Genomic DNA, 25,805 nt, shown 5'->3' on the forward strand with positions numbered 1-25,805 from the left:
CATGCTCGTGCGCCAGAGCGAGAGCCTATCGCTCAATCCCGCAGGAGCCGTGCGCCCGATCCCCACCATCGCCAGCGCCTCCCCTGCGTTAACTCCGCCCGCCAGGAGCCCGCGACCAGTGCGCCTCCTCCATGGTCTTCCTCCTTGCCGCCATGGGCGCGAGGGTCCAGCTCGCCCGCCCCACCGCGTCGCCCGGGCCGCGGGACACCGCAGCCTGCCGGCTTCTTCTCTGCTTGAGGAGCTACAACAGCCGCGCATGGCTGCGCCTCCCATGGAGCTCCACCACTGGGGCTGCATCTCGCCTGCGTCGATGTCTTCCATCGCACTGCTGCTCCTCTGCCCGTCCTCTGTCGCCCGCAGTGCGCGTGGCCGAGCTGCCCTGCCTTGTTCAACCACCGGAACCAGGCCAAGTCGTTGCCTCTTTGCATCTGTGCTGTGTTGCCATGGATGCATGCAACCGTGGAATCAATCCCAAGCGTCAAGTACCAGGACACTACAAAACCTGAATCGCCAAGACCGGACCCGTCAAGTACCCCTTCGGATTCGTCAAGACCCTCACGTACAACTACACCCGTTGATGCGACAAGTACCCCGACAACGTGTACATCTACGCCACCAAGACCAGAACGAAGTACCACGATGACCGTTGACATGTACCACTACACCGCACCGAAACGTCAAGACCGTCCCGGATATTGCCAAGTACCACTTTGGTTTCGGAACGCGACGAGTACCACGACTACCTCGAGGACATTGGTTCCATCAAGTTCGACTACCACGTGTGTACAACTACCGCCGCCGTGATTTTTGACAAGATGTCGTGTGCCTCTATTTCTATTACCGTCCCGGTGACCACAATGAACGATAGCATGACTACTTCCACTACGACATGAGTACAACTACTACCTCTATGAACGTGGCGAGACCGTCTACTTCCGCTAAGAACTTGATCTGTTCTGAAAAGTCTCACCTCGAAGGTATAACCCCAAGACGACCGTCCGAGAACGTTTGCATGTGTTGTATGAGTTGCACCCTTTGTCTGCACCGTGTCCGTTTTGTCACTCGTTTTCCATGCCACTAACCCGTGGGACACCCGGAATCCGGGAGCACCCCACCATCTTTTGCACGCATCCGCACACTTCTCCTTTGCATCGGTATCTCAATCGAGTTACCGGAACCAGAATGCTGCCGTGGCACCATTTTTGTTATCGTTGCCGTGGCACCCCTTTTCCTTCCACCATGGTGACAAATGCCTTATAATGCTCTTGTCAACTTTTAATAAAAATTGCATAAACTTGTTCATGTCATCCGCATCATGATAACAACAATTAAAATGTTTAAATTGTTGTTGCAATAAATTACTAATGCATATGGGGATTTACCGGATTTGTTGTTTGTTATATCCGGCCCCATTTAAATTGCTTAGACTGTGTATTTTACTCATGTTTCACCTCTTGCCATGTTTAACAACATTTAATATTGTTGGGTACCTAAACAAGAGAGAACTAAATAATTATTGTGGTGTCTGTCAATATGCAACTCGTTGCATATTCAGCTCCACTTAATTTGTAGTTTTGTTTGTGCACTTTGCCATGCCATGCTTCATTAAACCGGTCATGCATCATACTTGGTTGTGTATCATGCCATGCTTATGTGGTGGTTGTTTACCATATTGTTTGCTTTCTTTCCGGTGTTGCTTCTTCGGGTTAGTTCCGATAATGTCGTGTCTATGAGGATCCGTTCGACTACGTCCGTTTATCTTCTTCATGGACTCGTTCTTCTTCCTTGCGGGATTTCAGGCAAGATGATCATACCCTCGAAATCACTTCTATCTTTGCTTGCTAGATGCTCGCTCTTTTGCTATGCCTATGCTGCGATACCTACCACTTGCTTATCATGTCTCCCATATTGTTGAACCAAGCCTCTAACCCACCTGGTCCTAGCAAACCGTTGATTGGCTATGTTACCGCTTTGCTCAGCCCCTCTTATAGCATTGTTAGTTGCAGGTGAAGATGAAGTTTGTTCCCTGTTGGAACATGGAGATGTTGTTCCTTGTTGGAACATGTTTACTTGTTGGGATATCACCATATCTCTTATTTAATTAATGCATCTATATACTTGGTAAAGGGTGGAAGGCTCGGCCTTATGCCTGGTGTTTTGTTCCACTCTTGCCGCCCTAGTTTCCGTCATATCGGTGTTATGTTCCCAGATTTTGCGTTCTCATGCGGTTGGGTTATAATGGGAACCCCTTGACAGTTCGCCTTGAATAAAACTCCTCCAGCAAGGCCCAACCTTGGTTTTACCATTCGCCACCTAGCCTTTTCCCTTGGGAGTCGCACATCCCGAGGGTCATCTTTATTTTAACCCCCCTGGGCCAGTGCTTGTCTAAGTGTTGGTCCAAACTAGAGCCCCTTGCAGCGCCACCTCGGGGAAACTCGAGGGCTGGTTTTAGTTGTACGGATTGCATATCCGGTGTTGCCCTGAGAACGAGATATGTGCAGCTCCTATCGGGATGTCGGCGCGTCGGGTGGTCTTGATGGACTTGTTTTACCATTGTCGAGGATGTCTTGTAACCGGGATTCCGAGCCTGATCGGGTCTTCCCGCTAGAAGGAATATCCTTCGTTGACCGTGAGAGCTTGTGATGGGCTAAGTTGGGAAACCCCTGCAGGGATTTGAACTTTCGAAAGCCATGCCCGCGGTTATGGGCAGATGGGAATTTGTTAACATCCGGTTGTAGAAAACCTGAAGTTGACCTTAATTAAAATGTATCAACTGCGTGTGTTACCGTGATTGTCTCTTTCCGGCGGAGTCCGGGAAGTGAACATGGTGTTGGAGTTATGTTTGACGTAGGTTGTTATAGGATCACTTCTTGATCATAGTTTCTCGACCGCGCTTTGCCTTCTCTTCTCGCTCTCTTTTGCGTATGTTAGCCACCATATATGCTAGTCGCTTGCTGCAGCTCCACCTCATATCTTTACCTTACCCATAAGCTTAAATAGTCTTGATCGCGAGAGTGTGAGATTGCTGAGTCCCCGTGACTCACAGATACTTCCAAAACCAGCTTGCAGGTGCCGTTGAACCGTGCAGATGACGCAACCAAGCTCAAGGAGGAGCTCGTTGAAGATCTTGTCCTTTGTGTTGTTTCGATTTAGTTGATCAGTAGTGGAGCCCAGTTGGGGTCGATCGGGGATCTGTGTAGCTTTTGGGGTAGTCTTCTTTTATTTTGGCTCCGTAGTCGGGCCCTGATTGTATTTGGATGATGTAATGCTTTATTCATGTAATTGTGTGAAGTGGCGATTGTAAGCCAACTATGTATCCTTTTCCCCTATTGTATTACATGGGTTGTGTGAAGATTACCTCACTTGCGACATTGCTTTCAATGCGGTTATGCCTCTAAGTCGTGCTTCGACACGTGGGAGATATAGCCGCATCGAGGGCGTTACAAGTTGGTATCAGAGCCTTCCCCGACCTTAGGAGCCCCCACTGCTTGATCATTTTTAGCAGCCGTTGTTGAGTCTAAAAAATGTTTTGAGTCATTTAGGAATTATATATCGGAGAGTTAGGAATTCTTTTTACTCCCCAGTCCCTTCATCGCTCTGGTAAGGCATCCTGACGTAGAGTTTTGACTCTTCTCTTCTCAAATTTCACTAAATTTTTTTTAGGATCACGCGGGTATCTTGGAATCGTTCCGATGGTTTTGTGACGAAAACATTGTTCTTGGTGCCTCCTGTCATTTAGGGGTTGTGGCAGTGTCCCGGGGAGTTGAGCTCCGAGGTGTTGTCGTCACAATTTTATCATTGCAGTTCTGGAATACCTGAGTTTAGGTTCGCCGACATCGAAAATCTCTTTTATGCAGTTGTTGGTGAGATAACCTCGATGCCACCCAGTACTTGGGCGGGAGTTCGGGAGTATTGCCATAACTCGTATAACGGATGCTTTTCGAAGGTTGAGGTAGATGATTTCCGAAGGTTTCTTGGTTATGTGTTGAAGGATGGATATAGCTGGATGTAGGATTTGCTAGTTTTGGGTGAGATATTATGCTTCCCCTGTATCCCCAACACCTGATTGCATAACCGGAAAATTTCGGGAGTTTATAAGTGGGAATTCAAGTAGCTCTTAGGATATCTTTCCGACAGATGTATGATATGAAATTGGGGTTCGATGTCTAGTGGTCCGCCTATTCACGATTGGTTTTACAGTGGTCTCGTTGTGTCTTAAAGAGTCCTTGGCTATGCCGACTCGGGGACGCTTCGTATGTCATGTGCACTGCCTTGTACATGATGGTGCTGTACGATCGAGCCCGTGTAGGCCCCACCACGAATACTTCGGACGAAATCTCTATCATATGTTTGTTCCGGCTTATTCTGCAAGCCAATCCTTTGTTTTTGTTTGGAGTTGTGGTATTCGAGTTGCTTCAATGTCAAGTGTTGATTCCATACCTTCCCCAAATGGTGTTCTCATACTCCGATGTGAATACTAATCCTTCTCGATAATCAAGATTGTCATGTTAATTCTTTTTCAACCAGTGTGTTTTCTCTTCAAGTGGATCCGATCATTTCAACATCCGCAAGATCAAGTATCAGTTTCTTCTGAACGGTGTTTGTTTCATCCGTCTCCAAGTTGCATTTGTTTTCCCTCCCTCCCATCCTTTTCTTCAAGGAAGCAGATTTCTTATTCAAGTATCATTTTATTGTGTGAAGCCTCTCCATTCCTTTTCCGTCAATGTTCTTATCCGGTGATTCTCATGAAGATTCTAATGGAGCTTCAAGTTTGTCATTCTTCATTCTTTTCATCTCCGGTGGTTTCAAATCAAGCTTTCAGTGTTGATCTCATATCCCTTTTTCCTCGTTTCAAATACCCTCTCATGCCGGTGCTCCTCATATTCATCCACTTCTTGCTATTCAATTGTCCTGGAGTTCTCAAGATATCTCAGAGATTCATGTTTCCACTCTGCATTCGTTCAAACTCTTTCGAGGATGTTATCTCATTCAAGCCATTTAATTCAACTGGTGCATTCTCTCTTTTAAATCATCAATGATGTTTCTTTTGAGTGGGCCCTAACCCACAGGTCTTTTCCCAGGATCTTACCTGACTCTTCTTATTTTTCCGGAGCTTCTCAAATTCTTTTCTAAAGTTTGACATAAGAATGATTTATCATCAGCCAAATGTCTTTCTCCAAGATCTTTCAAATTATTTTCATCATTGGGTCAACCTTTCTAATTTTCATTCCGGAGTGCCTCAACAATTCATGGTGGTGTTTCAGTCGTCATTCTCAGATTTTGAAGACCGAAGAAGAGTTTCTTTTAAATCTTTCCCCATTCTCTGCCATCCTCTCATAATTGTTTTGATTGTGAGAATTCTTTTCACCCATACGGAGCAATTCAAGAGTCTTCTCAGTGTGTTATCCGGAGTCCACCAATTCAGGTTTATTCATTCTTAGTTGTCAGTTATCATCCTCCTAATTTTACCGGTGCATCAATCAAATATCCTCTAATCAGTGCATGATCCCTTCCTTCTCTCATATATAAATTCTCTCAAGCATCTTCATTCATTTGCTAATTCTTCCCGGTGTTTTCTTTATCTTCTCTTCGTTCATTTTAATTCTTACCGATGGCTCGTTCAAGATTTCTCTTCCTTTGTTATTGTATCAATTCATTCGTTCTTTCATCCTACCGATGGTTCGTCGAAGACCTTCTCAAATTTATGCAATATCTATCTTAATCCTTTCTACGAGAATAAGTAGTATGCCAAATCCGTTGCTTGTCATCGATTTAAATTGGTGAAGGATAAGCACAATGTAATTCTTATTCTTGTTTCATCCAAGAGATTAATTCCTTATTCCGGAGGTTCATCAAATTCTCGATCTCATTTGTTCTTCTCCTTTTCCCGGAGTTCCAACCTTTTTCAACTATTTCACCATGAAGATTCATCTAAATCATTACAAGGTTTCACCTTATGTTTTCAACTACCCTTTCTTTTCGTTTGATTATTCTTTTGTTACCGGAGTTCTTCATGGAGGCTCAACATGGTGGTTCATAAAGGATTTAATCCCTTCTCGAAGTGTTCATCGAGATTCTTTTTCAGACGAGCTCATGTATTCTCCATCTTTCATTCCGAAGTAAAATTCGTTCTACCTTATCTTTTGAGGTGGTGTTACGTCATTTTGGACAATTGTTTGGTGTGTCATGATTCACAAGTTGTCAGGAATGAGATATTTAAATCCATCATTTTCAATTCGTTCATGAGATCCTTTACAACCCATCAATCTATTCATTGGAATTATCTTGGGTTATATTTCACCTAAACCTTTCCCTGAGGATTGTTGCTATTTATGGTGCTTATAAATGACCCAAGTTCTTCATTTATCATCCCGGTGATATAGTTTCTCGTCTCCTTGTAATATTAATCCAATCAAATCTTTTTCGTGAGTGGCAAGTTGTCACCTCATAATTTTGAGATGTTTACTACAAGACCTTATCAAGCTTATCCTTTCGTTGTTGGTGTTCCAACAACTCCGTTCGACCCTTCTCCTAAAGATGCTTTTGCAAGCTCATTTAAGGTAGAAGATCTTGTTTTCTCCTTCGTTCATTCCATTCCTTTTCTCTCTTTTCTTCCGGAGGCATTGTGTTGTTGCTCTCTTCAACCCTTCTTCTTGTTCTTGTCAGGACCTTGTTCTTTTCATGCTTATCCATTTAACCGGAGTGTTGTGCCTTTTGCTCAAGTTCTTTTCGCCTTATCAAGCCTTGCATCTCTTTTCAACCGGAGTGCTGTCCGAGTTTGTTCTCCCTTGTTACTCTTTCCTAGCGGAGTGCTTTCAACTTTGTTCTTCTTCGTGGCATTCTTTCTTTCAATCTGTTCAACCTCTCAAGGTTCTCTGGTTTCACTCGTTTGTAAAAGAAGCAATTTAGTTTTACCTCTTCTCTCCTCTTCCGTTTTCCCTCCGGTGCCATCCTAGATCTCGGGACGAGATCCTTTCGTAGTGGTGGAGTGTTGTGACGCCCCAAGACCGGAGCTTCAGATGCCTTCCAGGGTTTCCGGGCTTCGTCGTGTGATTTGTTTGGTTCGTTGCATCATGTGCATTGCATCATGTCATCATGCCATCATCTCGTAAATCTTTTGCAACTCAACTAAATAAATTGCATGGATCTTCCGTCCATTTAAATCGAGGGAATTCACGTGGGGATTCTCTTTATAACATACCCTCCCAATATTAGGGAGCTATGATAAATAATCCATTCTTTGGAAATTTACCTTAACACACTTGCATATTAATTCCTTTAGCCTTTTCTCTTCAAGTGTTGACTCTCTAACCTTGCCTTATATCCTTTCGTCATTTTCCGGAGCTTCACCTAAAATTTCAACATTTTTGGTCACTCTAGAAACCTCGACCCAGTTCAAACCCATTTGAATTAAATTCAAATGAGTTTGAAATCTTTTGTTCGATCGGGCTTTTTCTATTTTTCTCAGAACGAGCATATTTTTGTGAGTTCGGGAAAATTATCCCCATGCTCAAAAATCCTTTCCTTAACCCTCCTTTTCTTTTTTCTCTCTCTATTTCTTTTCTCTTAGAAGAAGAAGAGAGAGGAAGAGCGAAGCCCAGCTCAGGTCCAGCAGAAGGCCCATCCTAACCCCACAGCCTTTTGGCCAAGGCCCAGCCGGCCCCTTTCCACCTAACCCTAGCGCTCCCGCATCGCTACCCCCTGGCCCGATCCCCTCCCCTCTTCCCTCGTACCCCTTCCACCCAGCGCCGCCAGGGAGAGCGCGCCCGATCCCATCTCCCTCTCGTTCTCCCAGCGCCCGAAATCTCTCTCTCCCTGGAGCCCGATCCCTCTTTCGCTCGCTGCCTTCCCCTGCTCGATCTCCCTCGTCTCCTTCCCATGCTCGTGCGCCAGAGCGACAGCCTCTCGCTCAATCCCGCAGGAGCCGTGCGCCTGATCCCCACCATCACCAGCACCTCCCCTGCGTTAATTCCGCCCGCCAAGAGCCCGCAACCCGTGTGCCTGCTCCATGGTCTTCCTCCTTGCCGCCATGGGCGTGAGGGTCCAGCTCGCCCGCCCCACCGCGTCGCCAGGGCCGCCGGACACTGCAGCCTGCCGGCTTCTTCTCTGCTTGAGGAGCTACAGCAGCCGCGCATGGCTGCGCCTCCCATGGAGCTCCACCGCTGGGGCTGCTTCTCGCCTGCGTCGATGTCTTCCATCGCACTGCTGCTCCTCTGCCTGTCCTCTGTCGTCCGCAGCGCGCGTGGCCGAGCTGCCCTGCCTTGTTCGACCACCGGAACCGTGCCAAGTCATTGCCTCTTTGCATCTGTGCTGTGTTGCCATGGATGCATGCAACCGTGGAATCAATCCCAAGCGTCAAGTACCAGGACACTATGAAACCTGAATCGCCAAGACCGGACCTGTCAAGTACCCCTTCGGATTCGTCAAGACCCTCACGTACAACTACACCCGATGATGCGACAAGTACCCCGACAACGTGTACATCTACGCCACCAAGACTGGAACGAAGTACCACGATGACCGTTGACATGTACCACTACACTGCACCGAAACGTCAAGACCATCTCGGATATTTCCAAGTATCACTTCGGTTTCAGAACGCGATGAGTACCACGACTACCTCGAGGACATTGGTTCCATCAAGTTTGACTACCACGTGTGTACAACTACCGCCGCCGTGATTTTCGACAAGATGTCGTGTGCCTCTATTTCTACTACCATCCCGGTGACCACAGATGAACGATAGCACGACTACTTCCACTACGACATGAGTACAACTACTACCTCTACGAACGTGGCGAGACCGTCTACTTCCGCTAAGAACTTGATCCGTTCCGAAAAGTCTCACCTCGAAGGTATAACCCCAAGACGACCGTCCGAGAACATTTGCATGTGTTGTATGAGTTGCACCCTTTGTCTGCACCGTGTCCGTTTTGTCACTCGTTTTCCATGCCACTAACCCGTGGGACACCCGGAATCCGGGAGCGCCCCACCATCTTTTGCACGCATCCGCACACTTCTCCTTTGCATTGGTATCTCAATCGAGTTACTGGAACCGGAACGCTGCCGTGGCACCATTTTCGTTATCATTGCCGTGGCACCCCTTTTCCTTCCACCACGGTGACAAATGCCTTATAATGCTCTTGTCAACTTTTAATAAAAAATGCATAAACTTGTTCATGTCATCCGCATCATGATAACAACAATTAAAATGTTTAAATTGTTGTTGCCATAAATTACTAATGCATATGGGGATTTACCGGATTTGTTGTTTGTTATATCCGGCCCCATTTAAATTGCTTAGACTGTGTATTTTACTCATGTTTCACCTCTTGCCATGTTTAACAACATTTAATATTGTTGGGTACCTAAACGAGAGAGAACTAAATAATTATTGTGGTGTCCGTCAATATGCAACTCGTTGCATATTCAGCTCCACTTAATTTGTAGTTTTGTTTGTGCACTTTGCCATGCCATGCTTCATTAAACCGGTCATGCATCATACTTGGTTGTGCATCATGCCATGCTTATGTGGTGGTTGTTTACCATGTTGTTTGCTTTCTTTCCGGTGTTGCTTCTTCGGGTTAGTTCCGATAACGTCGTGTCTGTGAGGATCCATTCGACTACGTCCGTTTATCTTCTTCATGTGACTCGTTCTTCTTCCTTGCAGGATTTCAGGCAAGATGATCATACCCTCGAAATCACTTCTATCTTTGCTTGCTAGATGCTCGCTCTTTCGCTATGCCTATGCTGCGATACCTACCACTTGCTTATCATGTCTCCCATATTGTTGAACCAAGCCTCTAACCCACCTGGTCCTAGCAAACCGTTGATTGGCTATGTTACCGCTTTGCTCAGCCCCTCTTATAGCATTGTTAGTTGCAGGTGAAGATGAAGTTTGTTCCTAGTTGGAACATGGAGATGTTGTTCCTTGTTGGAACATGTTTACTTGTTGGGATATCACCATATCTTTTATTTAATTAATGCATCTATATACTTGGTATAGGGTGGAAGGCTCGGCCTTATGCCTGGTGTTTTGTTCCACTCTTGCCGCCCTAGTTTCCGTCATATCGGTGTTATGTTCCCGGATTTTGCGTTCCTCACGCGGTTGGGTTATAATGGGAACCCCTTGACAGTTCGCCTTGAATAAAACTCCTCCAGCAAGGCCCAACCTTGGTTTTACCATTAGCCACCTAGCCTTTTCCCTTGGGAGTCGCGCATCCCGAGGGTCATCTTTATTTTAACCCCCCTGGGCCAGTGCTTGTCTAAGTGTTAGTCCAAACTAGAGCCCCTTGCAGCGCCACCTCGGGGAAACTCGAGGGCTGGTTTTAGTTGTACGGATTGCTTATCCGGTGTTGCCCTGAGAATGAGATATGTGCAGCTCCTATCGGGATGTCGGCGCATCGGGTGGTCTTGCTGGACTTGTTTTACCATTGTCGAGGATGTCTTGTAACGGGATTCCGAGCCTGATCGGGTCTTCCCGCTAGAAGGAATATCCTCCGTTGACCGTGAGAGCTTGTGATGGGCTAAGTTGGGACACCCCTGCAGGGATTTGAACTTTCGAAAGCTATGCCCGCGGTTATGGGCAGATGGGAATTTGTTAACATCCGGTTGTAGAAAACCTGGAGTTGACCTTAATTGAAATGCATCAACTGCGTGTGTTACCGTGATTGTCTCTTTCCGGTGGAGTCCGGGAAGTGAACACGGTGTTGGAGTTATGTTTGACGTAGGTTGTTATAGGATCACTTCTTGATCATAGTTTCTCGACCGCGCTTTGCCTTCTCTTCTCACTCTCTTTTGCGTATGTTAGCCACCATATATGCTAGTCGCTTGCTGCAGCTCCACCTCATATCTTTACCTTACCCATAAGCTTAAATAGTCTTGATCGTGAGAGTGTGAGATTGCTGAGTCCCCGTGACTCACAGATACTTCCAAAACCAGCTTGCAGGTGCCGTTGAACCATGCAGATGACGCAACCAAGCTCAAGGAGGAGCTCGTTGAAGATCTTGTCCTTTGTGTTGTTTTGATTTAGTTGATCAATAGTGGAGCCCAGTTGGGTTCGATCGGGGATCTGTGTAGCTTTTCGGGTAGTCTTCTTTTATTTTGGCTCCATAGTCGGGCCCTGATTGTATTTGGATGATGTAATGCTTTATTCATGTAATTGTGTGAAGTGGCGATTGTAAGCCAACTATGTATCATTTCCCCCTATTGTATTACATGGGTTGTGTGAAGATTACCTCACTTGCGACATTGCTTTCAATGCGGTTATGCCTCTAAGTAGTGCTTCGACACGTGGGAGATATAGCCGCATCGAGGGTGTTACACTTGCGCCGCCGCTTTGACTACTTCTCGAGGGAACAAGCCTTCGTTGCGTCCTTCCGTTCCTCGTCGTCGTCTTCTTTTGGTGTGTCCACCATGTATACGTCAAATGATGAGGTGGACATCCAGCGCCCTGTGGGCGGTGGTTCCTCTTTGCCTCCCGCATCGTCGTCCATACCGTCGATGTATTCAGAGTCGAAGTCGAGCATGTCGGTTGAGTCATCGACCGTGGCTATTAAGTGGGTGGTGGGTGGGCGTCGAATTTCTTCATCGTCCGCATCCCAATCCTGTTGGCCATAATTCGGTCAGGGCTTTCCTGACAAAGAGAGAGACCTTAGTGAATTCAGAATGTCGCCGAAGGGCGAGTGCTGAAAGATATCCACGGCGGTGAATTCCATGATCGGTGCCCAATCGGATTCGATTGGCAGGGGCGCAGGCGGTTTGGAGTCAGAAAAAGAGTCCGACACCTTGGGGTCACGGGCTGCGCAGAGGATTAGGCTGGTGTTCAGCTCGATTGTCGTTGAGACTGCAGCCCCTGAGGCGGTGTCTAACCACCCGTCCTCGATTGGCGCAGTTGGCTCCGAGCTAAGGGTCAGAGCTGATGCGGGCGCGGCCTCCGGGGTACTGTTCGGCGGCAGAGCTAGGTCATACCCATCATGACAGTGCGGCGCTGTCGGCGTTCTGGGAACGGGGTCCCCAGATTTTCCTGCCTGCGGCCTGCGGCGTGGCTCAAAAGGGGGCCCAGCACGGCCCATCTTCACCAACACGGACCCGAGACCCTCGCGAGGGGCCAAGCCTCGCGGGGCGGACGACGTGGAGCTTCCTCAGGCATGGCCTCATCAGGCTGGCTCGCGAGGAGGCGGAGAGATCAAGGCGGGGTACCTCATGAGGTGCCCGTGATGCAAGCCATGACGACCAAGGGCGCCAGACGGGCGCCAGCCCGTGCAGTGTCCTCCTTTCCTCTTTGGTGCAAAGGGGGCAAGCACAGCTGCGGAGTACCGAGGCATCAGGCAAAGGTTGCCATTTCGGTGCAACAAGACCAAGACCAGGAGGACTGCAAGATGGAGGTCATCGTGGAGCCCAAGACGGCGTCACCACCAGAGATTTGTGCAGGCGAAGACTACTTTTGTCAGGATAGCTGGTACTAGCTATCCCCCTTCAAATTAGCCCGCCATTGTTGGATCCCTTCCCGCTCGATATTTGGGAAGAGGACCAGGGCCTCTATAAGTAGGACCAGCCACCCACTGGAGTAGGGGTGAGAGGTTGGAGGTTGGAGATCAACAATCGGAGAGAGAGAGAGAGAGAGAGAGAGAGAGAGAGAGAGAGAGAGAGAGAGAGAGAGAGAGAGAGAGAGAAGGGACACTGAACTCCTCCCAGCAGTTCATCGCCCCAGCCAAGAGCAGACCCTCGCGAGGCTGTTCTTCCTTGTATTTTTCATCATCATCAGCCCGAGAGGCAATCCACCACACCACACACTGGAGTAGGGTATTACACCACAACGGTGGCCCGAACTAGTATAAACCCTGTGTCTCTCGTGTTGTTCTTTCCATAGCTTAGATCTTAGCAAGGCGGAGGGGTGCAGGTAGGTAGGAGGCGAAATCTCCGCACGCACCCCAGTGTTCGAACCTCAAGGGTCTGCCGGAACCCGAAATCCGACAGGCGCGCCCGGCTATGGCTCGAATCCGTCGAAGATCAAGTCTCCGCAGATGTCAGCCGTGTAGTTCAAACTTCCAAATCCAACCTGACGGCCAGGGGCGTAGCTTTCAATCTGCTCCAGATGGCCAAGCGAATTAGCCCGCAGTGCAAAGCCGCCGACGAAGATCTGTCCGGGGAGAAAAGCCTCGCCCTGGACCGCATCGCTATTGATGATAGTAGGAGCTATCAAGCCTAACAGCGACGACACAAAGGAACTCTCAATGAAAGCACCAATGTCGGTGTCAAAATCGGCGGATCTCGGGTAGGGGGTCCCGAACTGTGCGTCTAGGCCGGATGGTAACAGGAGGCAAGGAACATGATGATTTACCCAGGTTTGGGCCCTCTTGATGAGGTAAAACCCTACGTCCTGCTTGATTAATATTGATGATATGGGTAGTACAAGAGTAGATCTACCACGAGATCGGAGAGGCTAAACCCTAGAAGCTAGCCTATGGTATGATTGTATGTTATGGTTGATGTCCTACGGACTAAAACCCTTCGGTTTATATAGACACCGGAGAGGGTTAGGGTTACATAAGGTCGGTTATAAAGGAGGAGATATCCATATCCGTATTGCCTAGCTTGCCTTCCACGCCAAGTAGAGTCCCATCCGGACATGAGACGAAGTCTTCAATCTTGTATCTTCATAGTCTAACAGTCCGGCCAATGGAGATAGTCCGGCTGTCCAGAGACCCCCTAATCCAGGACTCCCTCACTAAGCCTTTTGATCATTCGATCGAGTTGATTCTCTGCTTCGGCTTCATAGATTTTAAAGTAGTGCAAAGCCTCATCTTTTGTTTTCAATAGATATATCATGCAATATCTAGTAGAATCATCGATTAGAGTCATGAAATATCCTTCTCCACCTTTTGTGAACACACCATTCATCTCGCAAAGATCTGAATGTATGAGTTCAAGTGGTGCCAAATTCCTCACTTCAGTAGTCGTATGAGACTTGCCTGGTTGCTATGCTTGCACACACACTTGGCACTTAGAACCTTTGACAATTGTAAATTTCGGGATTAAACTCAAATTTGCTAGCTGCGTCATGACACCAATGTTAATATGACGAAGTCATGAATGCCAAACATTTGATTTAGTTTCATTACAAACATGATTAGTAACTTTAGTGCAAAAGTTTGACAAAGATAAGCAGAACAAGCCTCCACTCTCATAGCCCTTCACAACAAATTGTCCACACTTAGATACTACAACCTTATTGGACTCAAATACCAATTTATAACCATCTCGACACAAACGAGAACTGCCGATGAGATTTTTATTAATAGCAGGGGCATGCTGCACATTCTTCAGCCGCATGACCTTTCCCGATGTAAACTTCACATCGACCGTACCAACACCATGAACAGAAGCATATGTCCCATTTCCCATCAGCAATGGTGTAGTTCTTGCGACCTGGTAAGAAGAAAACATGTTTATGTCAGAACACACTTGTACATTCACTACAAAAAAAAGACACATCCGTGACATTTTGGCCCGAACGAAAAAATATGTCATGCTTATGACACTTCTATGACGATAATTGTGACAAAAACACGTATCATCATAGATGTGGTGGGCTCCTACTTCTATGACAAAAAATCATGACAGAAAATGGGCTTTTCATCCTGGGCGAGCCAGGGACGCACCTGCATGACATTCTTTGGGCCGTCCATGACACAAAAAATCATGGTAGAAGTGAGGGCGAGGACATTTTCTCAGAGTTCCCGGTCACTTTGAGTGGTCAGGGCCGAGCGATGTAGTGTGGTTTGCATGTTTCTCTCGTAGGCGTGCGTGTGTGTGACACGTTCGCTAACTGAATCCGAGCGCGATGGAGAGGCGTTCGCAAACTGAACTTGAGCGATCGATCTCGCCCTCGCACTACCACTGCTAGCCACTGAAGTCGATCGATCCTTCGCTACCTAACTGAACCCGAGCGATTCCTTCGCTGCCTAACTGAACCCGATCGATCCTTCTTGCTACTTACTGAAGCCAAAGGCACCCGCACGTGTGAGACGTAGCCGGTTGGGTTGCCTCTCGATGAATAGTGCTCGTTGCTGCCTCACGCATGATACACACATACACGAGTCAAGATACATCAATCGATCGAGACGGTTGGTTGGCTGTGGATGAATAGTTCTCGGAAGGGGTTGGATGAAGAGGACCCCGAGGAGGCCGCCACAACCCAGCCGGTTGGGGGTGGATGAACATGACCCCATGGAGGGCTGGAAGAACAGTAGCTCGTGGAGGCTGCAGGAGGTCGATGGTGGATGAATAGTAGCCCATGGAGGCTAGAGCGACGCATTAGACGGTGATGAACAGTAGCCCCGGGAGTCCCATTTTGCGGTACGCCACACCTCTCTCGATGAACAAGAGCCCGTTTCGACCGTAGGCACTCGAAGAGTAGTCTGTTTCCTCCGTTTTACGGTATGCCACACCCCTTCCGATCAACAGGACCCTGTTTTGACCGTAGGAAGTCAAAGAAACTCTGTTTCGTCCGTTTTGCGGTATGCCAGACCCCGAGCCGATGAATAGGACCCCGTTTCGACCATAGGTGGTTGAACAGAAGGCCGTTTCCTCTGTTTTGTGGTATGCCAGACCCCTCCCGATGAGCAGGGGCCCGCTTCGGCTGTTCCATCCAAGCCGGTTGGCTCTCGATCGATGAGCAGCACGCGTTCCGACCTAGTCAGTTGCTTTCGGATGAACACGGCGCTGTTTCTCCATTCTGACCCAGCCGGTTGGCTGCCAATGAACATGTTGCAGTTGTTGTATGCATTTGAGACCAACCCGTATGTACGTACATGGCCGTATTTTTTGTCGTGTGGTGCTACTTCTTGAGCTTCACTAAGGTATCAATCCAGTAGAAGAAGAATGCAAAATCACCAATACCTGCACAAACAATCAAACACTTGCACCCAACGTGATAAAGGGGTTGTCAATTCCTTTACGGTCACTTGCAAAGGTGGGATCTAATAGAGATAGATAAATAAAACTAAACAAAAGATAAGATATTTTGGTTTTTTGGGGTTTATAGATCTAAAAGTAAAAGATTGCAAAATAGTAGATCGAAAACTAATATGATGGAAAATAGACCCGGGGGCTGTTTCACTAGAGGCTTCTCTCTTGAAGGCAAATAGTACGGTGGGTGAACAAATTACTACCGAGCAATTGATAGAAAAGCGCAAAGTTATGACAATATCCCAAACAATGATTATGTAATATAGGCATCACGTCCGTATCAAGTAGACCGACTCCTGCCTGCATCTACTACTATTACTCCACACATCGATCGACTCATGCCTGCATCTAGAGTATTAAGTTCATCAAGAACGGAGTAACGCTTTAAGTAAGATGACATGATGTAGAGGAATAAACTCAAGCAATATGATGTAAACCCCATCTTTTTATCCTCGATGGCAAAAATACAATACATGCCTCGCCACCCCTACTTTGTCACTGGGTGAGGACACTGCAAGATTGAACCGAAAGCTAAGCACCTCTCCCATTGCAAGAAAAACCAATCTAGTTGGCCAAACCAAACCTATAATTTGAAGAGAAATACAAAGGTATCAAATCATGCATGAATTCACAGAATATTCAAATAATATTCATAGATAAGCTGATCGTAAATCCACAATTCATTGGATCTCGACAAACACACCGCAAAAGAAGATTACATCAGATAGATCTCCATGTCGAGGAGAACATGGTATTGAGAATCAAAGAGAGAGAAGAAGCCATCTGGCTACTAGCTATGGACCAGTAGGTCTGTGGTAAACTACTCACGCTTCATCGGAAGGGCAATAGAGTTGATGTAAATGGCCTCTGTGATCGAATCCCCCTCCGGTAGGATGCCGAAAAAGGCCCCAAGATGGGATCTCATAGGGACAGAAGGTTGCAGCGGTGGAAAAGTGTTTTCATGGATGCTTCTGGTGGTTTGGAAATATATGTGAATATATAGGAGGCATAACTAGGTCAGGGGGTCACAAGGGGCCCACAAGGTAAGGGGCGCGCCCTCCACCCTTGTGGCCGCCTCATGGCTCTTCTGACTTGAACTCCAAATCTCCTGGGTGTCTTCTGGTCCAAGAAAAATCATCGCGAAGGCTTTATTCCATTTGGACTCCGTTTGGTATCCCTTTTCTACGAAGCTCAAAAACAAGGAAAAAACAGAACTAGCACTGGGCTCTAGGTTAATAGGCTAGTCCCAAAAATAATATAAAATAGCATATTAATGCATATAAAAAATGCAAAACAGATAACATAATACCATGGAACAATCAAAATTTATAGATACGTTGGAGACGTATCATGTGGCTGTAGGTATGCCTACACGATTTAGACGGGACTGCCTGAACTGCTACGCCAGGGGATCTACTACGACACGTGCCACTACTTACTCAGCCATGGTTCATCCTTGCAGAGAGACCAATCAACCAGTATATACGTACACGTTAGCGACCGGACGAACAAAACTACATACGGTTCAATCGGGTGGGTCCCAGCTGTTAGGGAGGATAAGGAGGCACTCCCTTGCGTGCGAAGATATATGTGGTGGGTCCCAGCTATCAGTGGGAGGAATCATTTTTTGTGCGTAATAAGGAGGCATTTCCTTGCGTGTGAAGATGTAGCTAGTGAGTCCAGCTGTCAGCCTCACCATGTACAGTCTTCTTCTTTTTCTGCGGGAAATGTACAGTCGTCTTCCGATGGTTGTCGTTTGTTGACGATGTTGACCATGCTGCACTGAGAGCACCAATGCGGTGGAAGACGGCAAAGCCTGATATGGGAATGATGCGGAGCTGAGGAATACGAGGCAGTGGATGCCCACACAGAGGGGAGTACGAGGGTTCACTGGTTCCACTGCGGCGTGAGCTGTCGTCGCTGGAGAATAACATGGGGTGTGGGTGAGTAGAGGGAAGGCCTGGCCGGTGGTGGGATTAGGGAGGAATATTTTTTTCACATAATAAGAAGGCACTTCCTACCATGTGAAGATTTTGCCAGTGGGTCTCAACTGTCATCAGGGTAATCATTTTTTCATGTAATAAGGAGGCACTTGCTTGTGTAGGTCCCTACTCTCAGCCTCTCCACTTACATGCCTCTTCTGATGGTTGTCGTCTATTGACCATGTTGACCACACTGCGTAGAGAGCACCAACACGGTGGACGACGATGAGGCCCAGGAAGGGAACGACCCGGAGTCGGCGAAGCCACGACAGTGCATGCCCACGCCGAGGGGAGTACGAGGGCTGACAGGTCGGTTGTGGGGTGAGGCTGCCGTCGCCGGAAAATAACATGAGGTGCAGGTGGGTAGAGGGATGGCCTGGCCAGCGGTGGGAGTACGGTGGGCCGGTGAGGCCTGCACGACAGCACAGCCAGCCACAGAAGGAGGGAGCAGGCAGTCCCGCCGGTGCTGGTTTGGGCGGCTGGAGCAGGAAGATCAGAGATTGAAGAAGCACGACCGCGGTTGGATCGACATCCAACACTCACTACTCTATGTTGACTAAGTTGACAAAGCATTAAAAAAAATTAGGACGACATCATCGTCAACCTAGTAGGCCCACAAGTCAGCCTCCAAATATGTGGAAAACAGCATATAACCCATTTGCCATTATTTTTAATAATTTACAACCCATTTGCTAATTCTTAAGGATATTTTGAAGTCCATATTATTTTCGTTGGCATTACATACCATATTGTGGGGTCCGAACTCTTTTAATCACGAAATTTTGAGTCACTTTAAAAATAATTATAATTTTTTATTTCAAATTCAAATACAATGAAATTTTCCCTGCAAAAAAATGAAATTTAAAATCTTGAGATCCTGAAAAAATAAAATTTGAATCTAGTTGCCGGTTTTCTATGTTTTTAAAATTTACAGCCCATTTCTTACTACTTATAACCCACTTTCTGGGGAAGCCGAATACATCCCTCCGCGTCTTTTAAGATTTGCAGCCCAGTAGGGCTGAGAAAAGCAAGTAGGCTTGGGTTGGGTATTATCCAAAAAAAGTACTGGGCTAGCCATTTTCAGAAAGAAAAAAGTATCAACTGGGCTCATCATGTTCTTAAATAAAAGCCTGGGCTAGACGGGCCACAGCCCCCGCACAACATAGTTGATACCCTGCTCCATCTCGACAACTGGGCGAGCTGCTGGGTCCTTGTTGTTACAATATTCTCTCTTTAATAAAGGAAATGGCAAGCCATTTGCCTTGTTTCAAAGAAAATATGACAGTCACAACCGAGTTGAAAAGGGCAACAACATCTAACTCAAGCTTACAAATTATACGAAAGCCCAAGGATTAATTGTTCATCAAATTTACACAAAACCCAGATTGAACATGGCAATAACATCTAATCCAATCACTATTTTTGGCAGTCACAAACAAATGGGCTAGTCTGATCTATAAAATCAACATACTGTGCCAAAAAATTTACTGGAACATGACCACAAGTTGTTGTAAATAGAAGCCCAGCACATTCAGAAGCCCATTTTTCCACAAGAAAGTCCTTTTTTTGTTGTTCAACGTGTCTGTCCGTGAGAAATTTCTTGTTGAAAAACTTAAGCATCATGGACAATAGTAATCTCGCACTCAACAGGAAGAATATGACAAAGCTTCTATTTGCCTGGTTGGATGCATATCCTTCCATCGTTATTGTCCTCAAATGAATGTCATGAGAACTGAGAAAATCCTAGTGCTTATTACGCCACAGATTGGTTATATGTTTTTCTCCATGTGTTAGTGCCTAAGTAGACATGAAGATTGAAAACAATTAAGGTCTAAAAAAAGAGTATGTCGAAAGAGCAATAGCTGAACGGTTAATTCTAGTACAATATATATGGGCTTCCAATGTGCATGAAATCATCACCTTTATATATAGATTCTCCAGATATGTAAATCATCACGGCAAGCCAATAATTATGTTTAGATCATAACTAAACATTCCGATATATAAGATCTTGATAGAATCTGGGACCATTGATAGTCCATGGACGAACTCTTCATTGAGCATATAACATAATATTAGTACCCAAAGTGTACTCCAAGATGATATAAAACTTATGTGCACAAATGAAAAATGCAGCTTATGATTACAAATGAGTAGATGATAATATATGGTACCTGAATAAGTGTGGAGCCAAACACCAACTTGTGATAATTAAATGGATCACGAATTACACCCAAGGTCTCTAGTTTAGGTGCAGAGACAACAGTTATTTGCGAAGGTATATAGCAATAATGAAGAAGCAACCTTTGAAGTGAAGGGGCATCTTCGATGATGAGCTGTTGTTCTTCAAAACAAATTCGAATGCTTTTAAGGTGAGGCGACTTTATTTGGAGACAACTGATATCAATTTCTATTCCCAAAACAATCAGCAAGCGATCCAGGGCAGGCCAAATGGAGTGTATGATGTTGTGTAGTGAGGCCTCTGATAGATAAACCACCACAAGCGGAAGTTTTTTTAGCAGTGGGAGTCAAAGCATTTCTACTAGATCGTCTGGTAGATGGCACCAGGCGAAGGTGGCGGTGTGGAGAGAGAGGAGGAAACCCACGAGATGGACAACAGTGGTGCGGGTAGAAATTCTTGGTGTTCGGTTTGTGGTATGTAATTTTCGTGGTAATGGTAGAACTCAAACTGCTGGAGTCTTTGGAATTCAGGGGATGTCAGCCAGACATCCACCGTGTAGGGTATGGACAGCAGGTAATGTGTCGGGATGCGGAGGCGTTGAATGGATCCCTGGTGGGAGGAGATGATGGCTCTGAGGAGTTCAAAAGTAGAAATGACAGATAGCCGATGATAGTCGATATTAAGGGGCATGGCGCGCCATAGAGGGCGCCACCGAGTTGAGAGGACTTGGGTGTGTCAGCATTCCTTGGTGGGGAGAAGCGAGATGATCTCCCCAAGGATGGCGTCCGGGAGATCACTGATGCGGTCCACCCGAGATTCTATAGGTTCCTCAGATCCGGGGGGTGGGGGCTCGCTGCTTCTCCCTCCCCGCTACCTGGTGCGGGATCTACAACCAGTGTCACCGCTAGTGGGAGCCTCATCTTCTTAGCGTTGGGGTCAACCGACTCCATTTTCCTTGCAGACGTCACGAGCTCACGGGTTTGAGCAGAGCAGCCAGAGACGAGCCTAGTGGCAGTGCGAGTGCGGAAGAAGGAGGGCTAGGGTTTTCTGTAGCACTGAGGAAGAAGAGGAGTAGGCGTTTTCTGTACGAGCGAGGAAGAAGGTGAGCGGGGGTTTTCTGTACGAGTGAAGAAGATGGGGAGTGGGGGGGAATTGGGGGGAAACGGAAGCGGGAGAGTCCAGCGAGCTGCAGTATAAGTGGATGCGAGGAGGAAGGAGGGTTTTTCTGGGACCACCCCTCTTCAAGAAATATGGGCTTTTCCTCACAAGAAATAAGAATAAATGGGCTTTAAGATGGATAGGCTTTTGTATCGGCCTAGTCGGTTGCTCGTGTTTCGTACTGGATAGCCTTAACACTAGAGGCAACCCATTAGAGACACTCTCTAACTCTCCAACTTATTTCCCATTGATACATCCATTTTGCATCATGTTTTCCTACTGTTATTGTTGGGTTTCGGGTTCTGGCAGACCCTTGAGGTTCGAACACTGGGGTGCGCACGGAGATCTTTCCCCTACCGATCCACGTCTGATCCTCTCGTGCGAACTAAGATGAAAATGATGAACAACACAAGAGACACGAGTTTTATACTGCTTCGGGCCACCGTTGTGGTGTAATACCCTACTCCAGTGTGTGGTGTCGTGGCTTGCCTCTAGGTGATGATGGACAGTACAAGGGAAGAACAGCCTCGCGAGAGGTGTTCTTGAGCTGGTGCGATGAACTGCTAGGGTGAGTTCAGTCGCCTCTCTCTTTCTCTCTGTTATGGTTCTACCAGATTTCCAGCCGTCTCCACTCTGTGGTGGCTAGCTCTATTTATAGAGGCCCTGGGCCTCTCCCCAAATAATGAGCGGGAAGGGTGCCAACAATTGGCCATTTCGAAGGGGAACATGTAGTACAAGTTATCCTGACCAAAGGTGGTCTTCGGCTGCCAAAAGCACTGGCGATGACGCCGTCTTGGGCTCCACGGTGACCTTCGTCCTGCCGTCCGGCTGGTCTTGGTCTTGTTGCACCGGAATGGTAACCTTTGTCTGATGCCTTGGCCTATGCTTGCCCCCTTTGCACCAAAGGGGAAACAAGGACACTGCGCAGACCGGCGCCCGCCTGGTCTCGATCGTCATGGCTTGCGTCATGGGTTCCTCGCGAGGTACCCTTGCATTGATCTCTCCGCCTCCTCGCGAGCCTGCCTGATGAGGCCGCCTTTGAGGAAGCTTCCTGTCGTCCGCCCCGCGAGGCTTGGCCCCTCGCGAGGGTCTTGAGCTTGAGCTGATGAAGATGGGCCGCGCTGGGCCCCCGCTTGAGCCACGCCGCAGGCCGCAGGCAGGCAAGTCTGGGGACTCCCGTTCCTAGAACGCCGACAGTATCCCCCGAGCCCAAGGCGCGCGCGTGCTTGGCTTAGCAGAGAAGGGAAGGGGCAAGCGTGAAGCACCGCGGGCCCTAACAGCCTGTAGCCTTGGGCGTCGCGTGGCGGTTGATAGGGCGTGGGCGTCTGCACTTCCCACGACGCCTTGCTGCGCGCCCGGCTAAGCGGACCCGTAGTTGCACACAGTTGTTCCTTCTTTGGCTGCCCGCTCGCCTCCTACCTTTCCTCTTCTCTGAGCTCCAACCTCCGCCGCCAATCCGGCTCGAGCTCTTCCCCTCCCCCAACGCCATGGCACCGGCAAAGAAGGGAAGGGGGAAGAAGCCCGCGCCTTCGTCCTGCGCACCTCCAGCGGCGGCCCCCGCCGTCGATCGGTCAATCATACTCAACCTGGAAGCCTTGGACAAGGTCCACTCCGCCCTCGCTTCCATCTTCAACGAGTGCGGCCGGACCACAGTTTGTCCCGCATCCCGCGCCTTTCTTGCTAGGACCGTCATGGAGGTCCGATTCTTTGCTGATGCCCTATGGGCGGGTCTGGTTCCCCCTTTTCTGCTTTCTTCAATGCTGTGCTCTCCCATTATCAGATCCACATGATGCACCTCGGGCCGGAGTCCATTACCCTCTTGGTCGTCTTTGCTTTCGTGTGTGAGGCGATGCTAGGCATCCCTCCTTCTGTTGCTCTGCTGCGACACTTCTTCTCTTTGCGCCTGAGCGATCCCACTCAGTGCTCGGGGTGTGTGAGCTTCTTCGCCATGCCCGAGATGGCTGCTTTAGGGATTGACTTTGGCCTTCCGCCTCCCCAGGTCAGGTTCAGAGAGCGGTGGCTGTACATGGACGTCGGGGTGCCCAGCCCCTTGCTCTCGCACCCGACCTTGCCTGCTGTTCCCAACCCAGGCTGGGGTCATGAACCGCTCACGAGCCTCCGGCTCGCTTTCGTCTGGCGCCGCTTTGGAAGTTTGAGGGCGCACAATGTGACAACACCCAAGGTCGTGAGGGAGTTCCTTCTGTGTCGCATTGCTCCTCTCCAGCGCCACTCTCGCCGGATGTGGGACTTTGCGGGGCGCGGAGACCGCATGCGACTTCAGGAGGAGGATTTGGCGCCCGAAGTGCTGCGGACGGTGCTTCGGGTCTTGACTGGTGATCCTTCCCTAGGCAGCCTATGGAGCGGCGGCGTCCTTCTGTACCTTTGTTCCGGCAGGGCCGATTTCGTGAAGCAGATGCCCAGCTTCGACGAGTGGGGGCTGCGCCCGGCTGGCCTCATGGGGCCTCGCGAGAACCCAGTTGTCGTGGTTGCTCCCCCCTCCGGCCACAACGGTCCCTCCCCAGGAGACGGAGCGGGAAGAGAGCCGGCGGGAGCTGAGGTGGCTAATGTCGAGGTGGTGGCGCCGTGTGAAGCCTCGAAGGCGGCATCTCCCGAGGCCCGCCCTGGCGCGGCGGTTGATGCAGGGTTTTGGCCTTCGGCTCCTGAGGCCGGGGCTCCCGAGCCCCCAGCCGTTCTTCGCGAGGCGACGCCCGACGGTGCCCCCAAAGCTGACTCCTTCGGCGCCGACAATCCTGAGGCTTCTTCTGCGCCCCAGGCCGACCCCCGCCCCAGGCGCTTGGGTCGGTTTCGTGTAGACTTCGAGGCCCTTCACAAGAGGAAGGAGGCCTCAGGCGGCAGTGACCGCCCTTGCCGCTTGTTGAAGCGCAAGAAGTACTTTGCCATGGACGAGTAAGCCTTCTTCTTTCCCTACTCACTTGCTCTGTTATCCTTGTGGCTGATCGTGGCCCTTCAGGTCCCGCCTTGCTGAGTCCATCGAGTCGACCCAGGAGCCAGCCCCCGCAGCTTCGCCCCCTTTGCTGGCTCCGGGTCCGCCGAGCTCAGGTGGTGCCCTCACTGATGGACCGGTTGGTGGAGTGATCTTCTCCATAGGGCGCCTCCAGCTTGCTCGCCCGATGCCCTTTCTTCACGAGTCTTCTTTGGGCGCGTCAGGCTTGCCCCGTGCCCCTTCTTTGGTCATAGAAGGCGAATGGCTGTGGTCTGTCCTTGGCTCCTCCTCCGTGGGTGGATCAACGCTAGGCCGGACTCTCAGGGCGGTCCATCTGGCGACGGCTGGGGCGACAGCCCCTTGCCCCACGCCTGGAGGGGGCTTACCGCCCCGGGGCCCTCTGCATGCTCCAGCGGAAGAAGGTGATGTGGAAGAGGTGCTCAGGCGTTCTCGGGAGCATCGTGCCCTTCATGAAGAGTTCCTCCAGGTGGCGGCGGATGCGGTGAGCCGAATCGGGGCAGAGCTTGCTGACGAGGACGCACGCCTCGAGGCCGAAGGTTTGCGCCTTGCTGAGGAGAAGTGCAAACTAAAGGTTGCCGTAGCCCTCGCGCGTCATCAACGTGATCTTGACAACGCGAAGGCTGAGGCGTCGCTGGCAGCTTCGCTGTAGGTCTGCTCCCTGGCAGTTGAGGAGGCTCGGGAGGTAGACCGGCGGTGCAAGGATGTAGAGGAGCGCGCATGGGAGCTCCAAGCCTGGAGCAACTCCCTGGAGCAGCAAGTGGAATTGCGCCAGGCGGCCCTTGAGTCGATTGGGGAGGACTCTGTCAACCGGGCGGAGCTTCTGAAGCGCGAGGAGGTGCTGACGCTGGAGGCCGCCGAGCGCAACCTTGACCTTGAGCGGTTGGAGACGAGGGAGCGCCTGGTGGCCCAGGCGGAGGATGACGTTGCCGCGCGCGAAGCCCGAGCCCAGGAAGAAGTCGATCGCTGCATGGCGGAAGCTCGCTCGGCCCTCGAGCGCGAACACGGGACGATGTTGGGGATGATCAAGGCCGATGCCGAGGGCAGGACCGCAGCCCTCAGAGCCAAACTGACCGAAGCAACGTGGCGCGCGGACTCCTCCGCAGCCGCCCTCGGCGCGGCGCAGGTGGAGCTGTCCTCTTCCCGGGCCGAGCAGCTTCTTCTTCAACAGAGGGTCGATGACGCTGAGGCCATTGCGCAGCGAAGTGAGGAGGAGCTCCGTCGGTGGTGGGTTCTGGAGCATGTGCATGCCCCCATGCTTCAAACGCTCCGAGAGAGGGCTAACACAGCTTTGGGCTATGTCTGCGAGGCTGCTGCTAGGGAGCCGCACGAGGTCAACTATGCCGGCAACCTCCAATTTTTCACTGATGTGGTGACGCTTCTGGAGAACCGGTCTGAGAGGTCACGCTGGCTTGTCGAAGAGAGGAGCCGAGCCTTGCTCGGGCGTGCCTTCTCCCGTGTCTTCAGCTATCTGCAGGATAGGGACCCCCACTTCGACTTCGACGCTGCCATCGCACCCATGCCCATTGCCGTCCGGGGTGACCTGGCG

At 49.3% G+C, this 25,805-nt stretch overlaps 1 pseudogene; it reads right to left on the minus strand.

Annotated features, from left to right (window-relative positions):
* Positions 1–25,505, minus strand: part of LOC119352009 — a 96,373-nt pseudogene extending 70,868 nt beyond the window's left edge.
* Positions 25,506–25,805: the final 300 nt, after the last annotated feature.

The sequence above is a fragment of the Triticum dicoccoides genome, chromosome 1A, assembly GCF_002162155.2.
Source record: "Triticum dicoccoides isolate Atlit2015 ecotype Zavitan chromosome 1A, WEW_v2.0, whole genome shotgun sequence".
Taxonomy (NCBI): domain Eukaryota; kingdom Viridiplantae; phylum Streptophyta; class Magnoliopsida; order Poales; family Poaceae; genus Triticum; species Triticum dicoccoides.